Consider the following 15,839-nt stretch of genomic DNA (forward strand, 5'->3'; position numbering starts at 1 on the left):
ACAGGCCCATCCATCGCTGTGCCCTGTCCTCTGGGCTGGCAGCCAGCGAGACAGACTGGGAGAGCTGGCGAGGACCAGCGCTCCTCGCTCGCTCGCCAATCTGGAGCATGTTTTGATGATTCTAGCATTCAGTGAGGTCAGAAATGCCCGTGATTCACTGTATTTAATGCAGCGGGGTGGATTCAGCCACATTGACTGACATGGTCACAGATGTATCCCAACTGTTGCCTTAATAATATAAATAATACCTTATATTTTCACATAAATATGTATTTTTTATTGTCCCTCAACAGATAATTAAGAAATTGCTGTGATATCTACATAGGTTATTTTACAAACCTTAATCTGAAGTCAATGCAGCATTGACGAATGAAAACCAATGGATTCGTAAATTCAAAATCTACGAACCTTTTTTTCTCCTGCTTTCCAAAGCATTTTCTTTTCTCCATCACACGCAACAATCCCGGCAATAAGCCTGTGAGGGAGATACTGCTAATGGAAGGGTGACGTAGAAGTGACAGCGAAAGGGACGTAGGAGGGTTTAAATACCTTTCGGCTATAGGTTAATCATGGTTGACAGAGAATTCCGTGCACATAACTTAGTGAGTTCACTGTTCATAATTGGTAGGTGGAGACAGCGTGGGATGAGAAAATTAAAATGGTAATTGTCTTGCTGCAATTACCATTTTTTTTTTGTTAAATGTCACACTGGAGCGTCCAGTCCACCATTATTGTTAGTTACGACCATAGACTGTACATAAAGATGGACGACACAGCTCCACTTTCTCCCAGTATCCAGAGAAGAAGCCAAAACATCCAGACTGCTGCCGTTCTAGCGCAGTAGCGAGTGGAGCCTTGGAACCAAGGTACAATCTGGGGAGAGACGTTGGTCTAGTGGCAGAAACTTGGACTATGGGCAGAGAAGGTCTCTGGTTCGTCTCTGGTTCGACTCCACGGAGAAACAACAAAAAGACGAACCTGGATTGATCTGTCCAAAAATCCAAGAGGATTCTCCCTACCCTGTCAAGTGCCCCTGAGCAAGGCACCTTACTCCCCCAACATCTGCTCCCCGAGGGCAATACATGGTCGCTCACTGCTCTGTGTGTTGTTGAGATATCTATGTTTCTCTGTATCTTGTGACTATATTTTACCTATATCCTGTGAATAAATATTAGCTGCATAATCTAGATAATCAATAATGCTTATGCTACAACTGTTTCTTTTCTTGGGATGATGTCTATCTTTTTGACTCAGACACAGGGTTTGCACAACAGGCACAGGTTCTCAGGAAGAGAGAGGTCATGCCAGAATTAATACAAAGAGGTGTTTCATGAAACGTGGTGAGAAAAAGATATGAAATCCTCCTCTCTGTCTAATCTGTCTCTCTCTGATGTAGCAGGCTCCCTGTTGGCCAAGGCCACAGTAGTGGGACACCTGGTCAGTTGAAAGTGATGTGCTTGCAAAAAACTGCACTTTGAGGAAACAGTATACATCTGGCCAATAAATGAATTCTCTCAAAGAAAAAGAACCGCCTCTGTGCTGCCCCCTTTGTCTGTATAAATACTGTGGACTTAGGATGTGGGGGGCTTCTTCTCGACATGATCCAATGAACCTGGTGACGTGTCCGGCAGAACCCCAGAGACTCTCTGTAAGTATTTCATTGTTTTACAATAAATGTTCAATTTCCAGAACTTCATGTATAAGTGTCTAATTATTCCTTCTCAAATCCTGGATCAACAAACACGCTTGTCCAATCGCCGGAGGCGAGGTCAAATTTAGTGCCTGGCGACGACAGTGTCCTGCACAAGATGGGTCAAAAGCAGAGATTAAATTTCCCTACCTGCATGAGTGTTCCTTTGCATGTCTGTGCATGTGTTTGGGACAAATAAATGCATCTTAATCAATACACTGGCTTGACCGATCATGAGTGTAATAAAAAAAAAAAAACTCACTGGAAAAAATAAACGCTTCAACAAAAAGTGTGATCTGAGCTACCTGAAATGAAAACTTCCTTGCCTCGCCCTTTCCATCAACAGGATCCCACGCACAGATGTATTATTACCAGCGGCTGTGGGGCCTGTGAAGATTACAAAAAAACAAGTTGTGTGTATCTGTTTCCTCAGATGAAAAAAATAATTTAAACACACTTTTAGTATGGACTCACTGTTGTCGTGATTTCTACAGTGTCCTGGATTGCTTGTTTTTAAATGTTGGGTACAAATCAACCGCTGTTATCAGTTTGGTCCAAAACACATTTATACTTGTAATTAAACTAAATATATTCATCTTTTGGATCCTTATTATTTCTGGCTGACAGCTACGGGCTCTAATAATCAGATGACTTACTCCACGGCTCTTATAACACCTAACTTGACTTGTAAACAACCTTCACGTCAACATCCAGCAACCGCCTTAATTACAACCAGGAAATTCAAAAATGTCCTAAAAGCTCAGAATCGACACACAGACCCTTCATGCCTCCTTCGACACCAATATTTCACGATATTTCATCCCAGATTTATCGAGCATACTGCCACATGAATAGACCACCACACTGTCAATTCACAGTAGCCTCACACAGGCAACTGTGCAATCGTACAGCCAGTAATGTGAACACTCGCAAGTTGGGCCCATGAGTGTCTTTCCATCTCCGCTATCCACCCAGTATGACGTGAGCACAACAACAGGAAGTGAGCCATATGTCCGTAACAGTCAGTGGTTCCATGAGTCGTCAGTGTGTGGCTCTGGACGTGCCCACAGCACAGGAAGAGATACTGTTCAGTGTCTACCAACCAGAACTTTGGGAAACGCGTGGAAGTCCATCTTTGCTTCATAAAACATCTGAAAACAAGAATTGAATACTTCCGCAGCATGTGTGCGTCTAAAACGATGACACCACCTGTCCCCTGTCCCATCTCTCTGCAGAAATCCCTTTCCCATCATGCCTCACTCTGTTGTTGGAGCAGACAAATTGGTGGACAAACTTTTTTCTTCTGTCTGTTCTCTTTTTAGTCACACACACAACAGAAGGCTCCCTGTGACATTTACCCACAATACCGTTCTTCACACCACCACCGACTGGACTCCCACTCTCCCGAAGTGAAGATGGAGGTTTGTTTTCTAAAGTTTTTTTGGACGTTTCGACACGTCTAGCCACACACAGACAAAAAGAATGGCCGAACGCTGTAATTCACATTACGTTGTGTTACGTGTCGGTGGCAAATTGGCATGAAGAGAAGTGTCATATAAACTGCTGGCTGCCTCTGAATTGTGAAACATCCACTATGATTGAGGCTATGCGCAAATATTTTTTAACCAAACGCCAGAAATCAACACCTTTCACCAAAGTTTATAAATAAACCCAAAATATGTTGGCTCCGTAAACCGAGCGTTGTGCCGATGTGCACCCCTTTTCGCGTAACGTGTGTCCATCCGATGTGGGAACTTGACGCGGTCTCCTGCGATTCCTGTGATCACAACACCACAGTTATACGGTAAAGTTAGACCCGTTGCCAAAAGGATGCCACCCACTGAAGAGCACCAGGAGCCAATGTTAAAGATGTCCGCACTTTCACACATAACTGTATTTATATTAACATGAACAAATGGAGCCTTCAATTTTTGCTCCACAGTTACAAGCCCATCCACTGAAACCACATAGCTAGAGCCAACAGAACTCCACTGTGGTCTCCATCAGGGTCACATTATTTCAATCAAACCACTATTTGCATTATTAAAAGGTGAATTGAATCCGTCCCAAAAACATTTGACTTGCAAGATATTTGTTGACATTTCACACACCTTTTAATTTGCTTACATACAAGTCAATTAAGGCATAATGGCAAAATATAAACCATGATTTCAATAAAGAAACCTAACCTAAAAACACCTCAGTAACAAATGTAATTTCCTCTGATCTTAGACACATTAGCAATGTAGCTCTAAGGATGCCAAGGTTGGTATATGGGTCATTCTGTCCAATAGGGCCACACTGAAAATGCAATCTAAAACAAATTTCCATCTATGGATTGCCATTAAATTTGCTACAGACATTCATACTCCCCAGAGGATTTGATGGTGACATGACTTTTCCTCTCATGCCAGATCACACAGTTGTATTTGCGGATTTTAGTGAAATGTTTATTGAATAAATTGCAATCAATTACACTATAGACATTTATATTCATTAATCAACTCTGATGATACCTTCACTTTTTCTCTAGGGCTATTGTCAAGTCAGTCCTTCTGCCTGACATCAGTGTTCTAGCATTATCACTCATATGTATCAATTCACTTCCCCAATCACACAAGCTCTTTTGAGAGTGTGATGTCACATTGCAATATGCACTGCATTAAGATTGAATGTTGCACACAAAACGTTTGGGTAAAATGTTTGATACTTTTTACCCTCAATGGTTTCCAAAAGTAAAGGAGGACCACAAAGGTATTATCAAACTCTTGAAGATTTAAGTTTCCTCTTTTGGAGGTTGCAGACTCAAAGGAAGTGGCCTTCTTCGGCGCATAGACTGGGAATACTGAGCCGAAATGAGACAGTCTGGTCTACGGAGGATTTCTTAGATCTGTGTCACCTGCTTACTGGCCTTACTGCTATCAGGACAGCTGTTCAGTTGAGTTGAAACCTGATACGTAGATTAAAGTATCAACATTGGACGTCACATCGTTATCTCGCCATTATATCGGTGAAAACAAGTTCCATCACTGAAGTGCCACGAATCCTGGGATTGTTTGGCCCTCGAAGGATCCACCCGTTCGGTTCCTTTGATTCTCAGGGATGGAAGAACGCAGTTGTTTGGAGGAACCTTTTGAAATGGTAGAGCCGGCTAATCACGTCGCTGTGACGCAATCGATCTTCAAATGCAGCCTCTGAAGGATGCAGCCCCTGGGACCCAGGTGGTACTACATGTGAGTACTGACTGAAGTATCCAAATCCAGACACAGCAAGCATTATCATGTTAGCAAGCTGAAGTTAGCATTAACCTGGTTATTTTACTCTTAATATTACCGTGTAGAACCTATTCAACACAAGCTTAAGTGTGATATTGTTCTTTTAAGGAGATTACTTTGCCTTCATCTACAGAAAAGGGTCAACATCGTTTTCGGATTTATGTGCTTTGTCGGTTTTGGCGACTATCCAAATCGTTATTTATACTATGAAATGTAATCTGATATTTTTAGTTTGCTCATCATTCTGTTCCTGATGCGTGTGAAATAGCATTGAAGCTGCAACAGAGTAATTATCTATAATCCCACAGCATGTTCTGTGGCTCCTGTTTGAACCAATAGGCATGATGGATTCATGACATAACACAAGTAAACAACATGACAAATTAAAAGGAAAACGGAGCCAGATACCGAAATGTCCCCCTTCCACTTCTCCCTTCTATAAAGCCAAAAAATCCTACATGGATTTGTCCCATACTCCCAGAAGATGGGTCGCGTCATTAACCAGAGATATTGTCCTATTGATTTATTTATCTTTTCATCCTTTTTCATCAACAGCAGACCTGGGTGTATTGATGACTTCAAATGGGGTTGTGCTTCATGAGAAGGGCCCATGGGAGCAATCCCCCACTCGTGGTATTCACAACCTCAGAAGTGACTGAATGCACTAAGCTTATTTTTTTAGTTTTTATTAAATAGTTTTCTAAAACGTCTGAAGAAAGGGATGATATTTTCCTTTATCGTTAGGCCTTTTCGTTATGGCTCAGCTCACCTAGCCTCTGTGGTAAGGCGCTGATGGTAATGTCCACATTAGCGTCAATTTTTCCGATGCCTAATAGCTGCTTGGACAGTGAACGCACCGTGCACACGACTTCCCACCTAGTAACCCAGCAGCTCACGAGTTCCACTTGAAGGCAGCACATTTTGCGTAATGGTAGTTGGAGTATGCCCTGCTGACTTTGGAAGTTCAGTTTTCCTGCAGGCCATCGCCGGCCGACTTCTTCGAGCCAGAAGAATAATTTGCAGTGTGACACAGTGGCCACTTCCCACTGTCAACGCAACTGTTTCCCCTCATGGCTGCGTCGCTTCAATAAGACCCCCGAGGAGCAGCCGAGTGTAACAGCTGCATAGACGGCGCATGAACATGGCCCCAAACCGCCTGCTATCCCCGGAGAGGAGACAGCACACACACACACACGCACATGAACACACACAAACACAACACACACACAATCACACATTACCGCAATTACACAACGCACAAACATTCTGAGAAGCGTGCATGCACAGGTGAAGATGACATACATTATATTTACTATATACACTCTGATGCTGGCTAGTGTGGTACATTTTCCTCATACAAACACACACAAACACACACACACACACATACACACACACACACACACACACACACACACACACACACACACACACACATACAGAGTGTGAAGTTAGGTTGATATTCTGCCTGTCAGTCACCGCTCGCTTAGCATGCTTTAGCACATGACAGCCCATCTGCATGCCATTACTGTGGGTTTCAACACTAATGGAAGCCTTTTCACCGAGCAATAAACTGTGGGGGAACATTAGCAGCCAAGATGCAGGCTAACAACATACTAAACTGACGGGTGCAGACACGCTGCGTATCGCTGAGAGTGCCTCGGGGGCACGGCGGAGCGACACGAGGCAACAATCACTCTAAATATTAATATTCCTCAGTTTCGCAGGGAAGGATGAAAAAGAGGAGGAGGAGGAAGAAAGCCCAGGCTTAATGTAGGAACGCACTCGCCCCTTATATCCTGAGGAGAACCTCAATCAAGAGGAACACGTAGAAAACACAAGGGGGACGGGACACACCTAGGTGGTTATACATACGCTCACACACATAATGAATTACCCAATACCAAGAAGTACATGTTACTCTCTCTTTCCATATGCAAGAATACTGTACAGATCTACAGCTTCATAACGCCACGCAGAAGGGGAGGGGGGGGGGGGGTGATCGTCCCTGAGTCTACCTCAGTCTGCCCTCCACCTTCTCTACTCTTCTCATCTCATCTCATCTCATTATATACCGACCCACTGTCCATCCCTTTACTGGCTATACCAGCCCCATGCACAGACTTTACCACTTACATATTCTTATATACTTATATTGTTTTGTTTGAACACTTGAACACTTTCCTACTGGACACTGACACAATCATTGCATTCTGTACCATAGGGTCAGACCCATTCCTGTATCTGTAATATGTTCTCCCTATGTATATGTGATTTATGTATGTATGTCGATGAGGTGTATAAGTGTATAACTGCTGGATGACATAAGTTTCCCACAGGATTAATAAAGTATCTATCTATCTATCTATCTATCTATCTATCTATCTATCTATCTATCTATCTATCTATCTATCTATCTATCTATCTATCTATCTATCTATCTATCTATCTATCATGTATACACACTAACACCTATATATATATATATATATATATATGAATAGAACACCTTGGGTTTCGAAATAGGTAGAGGTAGCCCTGATTTCCGAACAGCGTTTGAAATCATGTTATTTTGTTGTTATTTTTTTTATGGATACAACCTTCTCATGTAGCGGTCGCAGTGATTGCATTTGTCTAGGGGCGGGGCCAAGGGGACACTGGCCCCAGCTGAAATCTGATTGAAGTGCCCCTGTCCTATCTGTAGTTTTTTCAAAACCAACAATAATAACAATAATAGATGAATAATTCAAGGCGGCTGGCTGACAGACTGGAGATATATGATGAATTCAAATTTACACACAGCTTTTTTGAAGTGCACCATGTTCAAACACGTGTTCAGCGGTGCTCAAAGCTACGGAGCTCCCACTGAAGGATGAAAGACTTAAACGTGCACCTGACTGAATCAGAAGCCGTGCATGAATGTAGAGCAGATAATAGGCTCCTCTGTGTAAATTGTGTCCCATTCAAGGCCCCGGTTATAAAACAATCCTAGATCCACCACTGATTTAAGGAGCGTTTCAGTGAAGATGTGCATTGTTATGCCGCTTTCCAACGATTGTCTGCTTCAGGCTTTTCCACCTCACCTCTGGCCATGACCGTTCTGAAACACTTCAGAGTTGCTTGTGCAAAGCATTGTATGAACAGGTTCGTTTTGAGCAAACTGACACGGAAAAATCATTTTCAGTGGCTCTGGAAAGCCATTACTTTGATTAGTTTGAGCCTTTGTTGAGTTGTAGCCACTTTGGCAGATTACCGTCCTGCTATCTCTGTAGCACTTTGAGTTGTGGACTTTTATTTTTAGCACAAGAATTCAATTACCCAAGTTTGTTCCAGCATTTATATGATGGATGAAAAAAGAAAATTGTTTTACAACATTACTTCAATTGGTGACCCACACCAGGTTTGAGGTACCGTAACTAAATGTATAACTTTAATTTGAATTTGACTATTTTTAACACGCAATTATAAACAAATTAAGACTGTAAACACTCGCAGGTGGTTGATTCATTTACAGTGATGCCTCCGGATTGCCCCTCATATGTTTAGGGCCGTGATTGCATGACTTTTACATGTTGACATTCGAATTTAATCCGCGCTTGTAATTATCCACCACAAGCAAGAAATAGAAGCGGAGCGATTAAAACCGGGAAATCCAATCAAACATGCCTCTTATGACGGTGAACATTCCCTGATGAGGTGGTGGCTCCACGTTTGCGATATGATGCAGTTACAATTACCCCCCCGCACACGTCCACGCACACGTGCTGCTACACAGGCCCACTCTGGCGCACGCAAACACACGCATACACCAACACAACAGTACTAATTAATCCAGATATCTTTTCCCACACAGGATATCCTTGGCTTTCATCCCCTCCTCAATTAGAGAGGAACTTCCTACTGTTGTGTTAGTATTTGGATTAGGAGGAATTATGGGGGGAATGCTAATGTTTGGAATCCTCCTTTCGCCTTTGAGTGCATCACCTGCTTGACAGCCATCTGGCTTTTATAGAGAGAGGTGTGTGTGAGCGTGTACGGGAAGAAGTGTTTATGCAGCAGAACTTTCACCGTGTGGCTCCATCTGCGCTTTAACACACGGCCTTCATGCAGGCCTCGGATCACTCCCCCCCGACTGCCCTTCTTCTTGTTCTCCTGACCAGAGATAGGTCAAAATGAGAGTAAGCGATTCTTCAGATGTTTTCTGTGTGAACTCTGATCCTGTCTCTCATGTCCTCTCGGAGTCAAACATCATAGCTCTAAACCTGATTGTCGATAATCACATAGAAAAACGATGTACAACCTCCCATTTTCTCTCTTAGCGGCTAAGCCTGGCTGACCTGAATACAAATCAGCCATATACTAAGGGTCTGCTCACATGTTAACTCGTTAAATGAAGAATAAAGTGCTTTCAGTGCATTGCTACAACGGCTCCTGTAGCTGACTCCTCAAGGCTCTCACTGTTGAATCACTCGTATATAGATAGAGACAAGATTAATTGGGAACTACACACCCACACGGGTCCTTTCAGTCATTCTGAGTTAGACTTGTGGTTCAGCTATTCAGCTATTATTGTGTGAAGACACCAGACTCCAAGTCAAATAAAACACGTACAACTTAAAGCTGCTTTCAGACATACTTATGTAACTACGGATAATCTCCTGATAATCTCTGGAGTGTCTGTATCTGAGTAAAAAAATAAAAAAGATTCCTCGGAAACAGAATAAATATTTTACATCCTTCCTCTGACTGCTGCGCCACCCCTCACCTGAGAAAAGAATCTCCCGCTGTGTTTTAAAAATGTAATATATATAAACCAATCCTAACACATTGCAAAAAGGAATATTGATGTAGTTAGTTTGTGTTTGATGAGACAATGAGACATGTATATTTATCCTTTTTACATTTTATCCGAGTCTGAAAGATTACTCTCCGTTTAAAAACATATTACTGAAGCATATATATAGTGTCTTTGTGTATATTTTCCGTTACACAACTTTTTTTGTGGGTTTATGACGTACAAGTTCCTAAAGAGGTAAGAAAATCAAATGGTTACACACACAAACACACACACACACACAAGACGTTGGCCACTCCAGGACACCACTGGTAGAGATTAAGTCAGCCTTGGAGCTGCCTTGATCTCTGCCCCTCCTGTTTGGTTCTCTCTTGTTCCTCCTCGCTCCTCTGTCTGTGGTCGAGGAAGAGCAGCATCACGGCTTCGAGGTGTGCCGCTCGATAACGGGCCCTCGGCTCTGTCAGGATTTAGGGTTTATTGGTTTATAGAGAGAGAAAAAAAAAGTGTGTCCGCAACATCAAACGGATGCAACAGACTATGCCGGGTTGAAAAAAAATGACTGCGGTTCTCCTATGATCGGCCATGAGAGTGAGTGAGATATGCAAATGTCTCCTGAAAACTCTGCATGTGAGTCCCTCTGCAGTGTGGCTATTCCTCTGTTTGCGGATGATTCTGAATCACACAAACACACAATCCCTGATTCACTCAATATCTTTTTTCGACAATATTCTCACTTAGCAGGCCTTATATGTTTCCTTAATTTTCTCTCTCACACACACACACGCACACACACACACACACACACACACGCAGGTCTTTAGTGCCTCACTGACAGCCACTCCCGCCTGTAACATGTCTCCCCTGTCACCTACTGACACCATCCTCCAAAACCTCCAGCCTGTCAGCCGCCCTTGAATTATTCATCTAATTTGCCCGTTTGCCTAAGAGAGCCGTTGTATTACTTTTCCAAACATTACGGGCAAGAAAGATTTGTTTATCTGTCTCTGTGTGTCTCACTCCTTCACTTCCCCGTAATGGTCTTTGCCTCTCCCCTCTCATCTCCCCCCAGCTCCCCCCCTCTCCTCTTTTCCCTTTTGTCATCTTTTCTCACAAACGCGACGTTCCCCCCCCTCTTTATTGGCATCCGTTGTCACGGCGATTCGCTGAAGTGGATGTGACAGTCAGCCGGCGTTGTTCATGCCTCGTATAAAAGCCATACATTTTGCCTCAAAATAATTTTTCCCATCAAATTTCTTCTGCCTCTTTTGCATGCTGTGTTGGACCGTGAGGGAGAGTGTTTTTCCTCCCTGTTATAATGTTCAGTCCATTGTTTTGTCAGTGATAATATATGCAAATTGCCGACGTGGAAAAGAAAAAACATAGGCCTCTTTGCTTCTGGTAATCAGCTCCCACCATTACGTAAACAGAGAAGTGACTTGCACGCGTGTCATTACAGTCAAGCATCACAGAGGATGCTTGACTGGTGCTGCTTGACCCCGGCTCCGAGTGGCAAAAAATGCTCCTCTCCCTCATCTATATTTCAGTGCGCCGGGGGTGTTCATGCAATAATCTCAATTTGCGAACATGCAGCCGCGTCACTCGGCCATTACCGGGCACCATAATCTTTGGTCACATTCCACTACGGTGCTGAGGGAACAAGGGTCATGACAGCCGATCATAACACATCCTGCCTAAAGCAGCCGTCCTCTGTGCCGCCGGAGGACTTTTATTTTTGCTGAAACTCAGCTCAGCCGGCACCATTTTCTTTTTTAGCATCGTGACTGCTCTTAGCGCTAAAAGGCTTTTCAGTGAGTCATGCGTTTCACAATGTGACCCCCCCCCCCCGAGTTGGCTGCTTTAACCTCAGGTGCAATCAAAGAGTTTTTTGGTGCTTGGCCCATTACACTTACAATATGGCGCTGTGCATATGTGATATTATTCATAACAAATTGCAGTGTTTGGAATGGGCTGTTGGCTTGTACTGTGGTGCTGCTGCTGATTCCAGTAATAGTGAACCTGCATTAATTTAGCCGGTGCGAGTAAAGACCTGCTCCTGTTCACCTGTTTTTTCAAATTTCGGAGGAGCTCGAATCGCGGAACCCAGACCCCTGAATTGGAGAATCAGTTGGCGTGATCATCCCAGCGCCATCACTTATGTGGCATCCCAGCCACTGCTGCTGATCGCCAGATTTTCTTTATATTGAGCGTATCCAAAATTGCACGGAATTCAACACTGCGCTTCCTCGGCCCCTTAACAATTAACATGCCAAGTGTGAAGCAGATGAGATAAGCGGTTTTCGAGATATGCGTTCCACAGAGAGAAAACAGATGTCCTCTTCTGGCAATGGTAAAGGAGACAATCACCTTTTTTAAGCAGGTTTTATATAAAACACTGTATACCGTCTAATTAGGGTGTAAAAGAGAAGTAACTAGTTTACCAGTAGAGTGAATAGTCCAGCTCTTTATCACCCAACAAAAACCTGGAGGTTCCTGCTCCCTGATGAGAAAAGGGAATACATTTCTTATCATCTTATAAACACTGAGATTGATGGGAAGTTGACTTCCAGAGTTATGTCATCCGAAGCGGGATACCCCCATGACAAAACTAAGTGTATTTCCCCAAAATGTTGAGCTGCCCCTTCAAAGAGTGCGCCTATTAACCTCCAGAGGCTTCTTGCTTGGCCCTCGGAGCCTGGTTGGCTCCAAGGCTTAGCCCTCCATTTACAACAAACCCTGGTGCATCTCTCTTTTCCTAATGAGGGCTGGAGGGATGTTATCGGGCCTTCAGCTCTTTTTCTCTTCTCTCTCTCTCTCTCTCTCTCTCTCTCGCACTCATTTCCCTCCTACACTGCAGTCAGGCAGGCAGTGTTAAGTATCTCATCTTGTTTTATCCTCCAGCCTGCCATCAATTTCAAGCTGTTCTCCTCTCATTTACAGCTGTGCCACACCATCCACGGTACCAGGATGCACATCAGCTGCCAAAGTGTGCACTTTTCCTCCTGCCGCTCGGTGCAAAGAGGAGCGGGTGGACGTTTTTTTTTTTCTGGCCTCAATCCTTCACGGGCCAACCGTCCGTGGAGACATGCTGGTTCCTCCAAGCACATTTATGCATCATGTGATTCAATTTCATGTACCACCGACCTGTAATAATAGAGGGATCAATTTTGTGTAGCCTTTCTTTCCCCATTTCAGTTTGTTGTGAGCCCTAAAGGTGTCGTGTTACCGCTCCATCCCAACTGCCTGCTTCACGTTCTCATCCCAGCATGAGGCCGCTTATTGACTTCCAGAGGAGGAGGGATGGACACAAATGTTCTCATGCACACTGCAACACAGGCAAGACGTCTGAGATGCAGGGGTTTGCAAAACAAGTGCTCCGCTGCTCCCTATTGGCTTCTGCATGACAGTGCATCACTTTAATCCTCCAGTCACTTTTGTCTATGTGTTTAGTTTAGCTGTAACACAGTGAAGACACTTGATATGTAAGATTGCATTCTTAGGAAGGACCATAAAGGAACTGTAAAGACAATGAGTAGTTGTAAGTGTTGCACCATGTTTCTTCACTGCCTTTTGGGAACCTATTTCCAGTTGTAGGATGTAACAACGTACTTTTACTTTATTAATGTACTTAAGAATTTTTTTTATATATCTGTACTTTGCTTTTAAGTCGATTTATTGTCGGGTATTTTTCACCTTTTTACATTTGCTTATGTTTGTCAGTTAGCAGGATAACGCAAACACAACTCAACCAATTGCTATGGAATTTTGGGAAACATGGGATGTGACCCAAGGTGATTTTGGTGGGGATCTAGATAAGGGGACGGAGTCCAACAATTTGTCACTTTCTTTATCATTGTGAGATTCATTCATTCATACATCTTCACTTTAAAAATAATCTGGTTTGTTAAGTGGAATGATATTTATGAGTGTGAGAAACTTGTTGCAGATTCAAATGAAATTATTACTGACATTCAGTATTTCTCAGTATTTAGTGACCTGGGAGGTGTCCACAGACACAGGTTAGGTGGAGTGACGTCTGTCCACTAACCCATATCAACTTGTCGACTAGATCAAATAAGTCACCAAGATCCAGATCAACCAGAAGAAATGCTCACAAACTCAAAACTGAAAGCATCTTAAAGAGTCTCCTCACATCATTCACAGTCATTCAGACCCATTCACTCTGGTGGCCCTAGTGCCTCCTGTTTTCTGCAAGCGTTGCTGTGCTCATCTTGAGCCACCAGAGGACAGCAGAGCCCAGCTACGCACACAAGGATTCAACTGTATGTGTATTTTCCTAAATTGATATAACCTTTGTGTTAAGATATTGCTCTAAACCCATTTTTGTTCTCTACAGGATTCCTCTGTAACATCCAGACCTAGCAAAGCCCCCCCAGCCTCCACAGCTCAACAGGCCAAAAAGAGACCTTGTTCTCCCTCACCAGGAACATTAAGTTAGAAGTTCAGGCCTGAGGAGAAACAAGCTCAAGGTTTGAAACCCACCTACCCCAAAAACTCCACTACAGGTGTCTTGCCCACTAAGAAAAGTGTGAGCCTCGTTAGCAGACCTGGCTTTTCAGCTCCCACAGCTCAACAGGCCACTAAGAGACCTCGTTCTCCCTCAGCAGAATCTACTTCTCAGAAGTACAGGCCTGAGGAGAAAGGTGTAAAAGAGGCAAAGACCACCTCCCCTGGAAAGTCCCCTGAAGGTGTCTCGCCAACTCATTCCTCCCCTAAGACTCTACCTCCTGACTAGATGTCTGACTTGCCTAGCGAACTCTCACAACCATGAAACCATGAAAATCTCATTGTGTGAAATCTACGGTGGCCCTGAGAGCTCAACGCACAGCAACTCAAGAAAACACGTGCAAGTGGAGAGAACACAAGCAAAGTAAGAAAACTTCTTCATAAATTTCATGACACAACAAAACACATTACAGAAACGTGCAGCAAACACAGAAACATGCATTTCTCGTTTTGCTGCACGTTTCTGTAATTGCTGTGCGTTGAGCTCTCAGGGCCACCCAAGATGTAACATTGGGGGTTTCTTGCTCCTCACCCAGAGAGAAAAAAAAAAGTTTGCTTTTGCATATTATTACAGTGTTGTTATTCAAATGAAAGAATTATTATTTTTTTTGCTATTCTATGTTGTAATATTTGAGCTGGGATGATTTGTGCAGAAATAATAGGGGACTCTGTCGTCTCTTACCGTCCAGAAATGAAGTAAAAAAAAATCACGGCCACGAATGCATTTTGCATTTGGACCCAGAGTCTGTGCAGTAACATGAAGGGCAGTATACTTTGAAACTTGTCTTAAAATAAAATTGTAAACATGATTATTCTGTATTGTTTGAGCTGGGTTGATTTGAGCATAGATATCAGGGGATGTTGTCATCTCTAATGAAGAACTTCCAAAACACGATATTTCATCCTGCCAACTTTGAATTAGGTTTGCCAGATTCACATGTCGGTTAAACCACACGTGCAGATTTGATTGAACTAAATGTTGTCAGTTGTTTTAGGGTCTTTCAGCAGATTAATGTTATTTTCAAGGATATAATTGATGATAAAATTAGTGTAGGAGAACAGTGAAGGTTCTTGTAATTTGGACTATACATACATTTTAAGTATTTCACAAGCAAATCTCTATACAAACATGATCAGTACCTCACCAGTAGCACATGTCCCAACCCCACATCTCCCTTGTGAGAAAAGTACCCATAATGCTAAATGCTTGGCAATCAATCAAAGGTGATCCTGGAATAGTGAGTCTGCTGCACATGCAAAGTATTCGGAAAGATGTATAAAAAAGGAATAAAGGTGCTATTCAAAACATAAAAAATATTTTGAACAGGCTATGTATATATCTGAACAAAAGAGGACTAAAATTGGACATATATTAATATAATTGAGAGAAATACAGAAGGGGATGCTCATTTTCATTTTGCGATATAACATGAATATAAAAAAGTATGCAGGTTACCACTATATGTATCCACTGTGAATACAAATAACTAATAAAATCAAAGTGCGTCGGCAGTGAAACCTCTCACAGGCCATAACAAATAGCATGGTGTCATTT

This window comes from Platichthys flesus, chromosome 20 (genome assembly GCF_949316205.1).
Source record: "Platichthys flesus chromosome 20, fPlaFle2.1, whole genome shotgun sequence".
Taxonomy (NCBI): Eukaryota; Metazoa; Chordata; class Actinopteri; order Pleuronectiformes; family Pleuronectidae; genus Platichthys; species Platichthys flesus.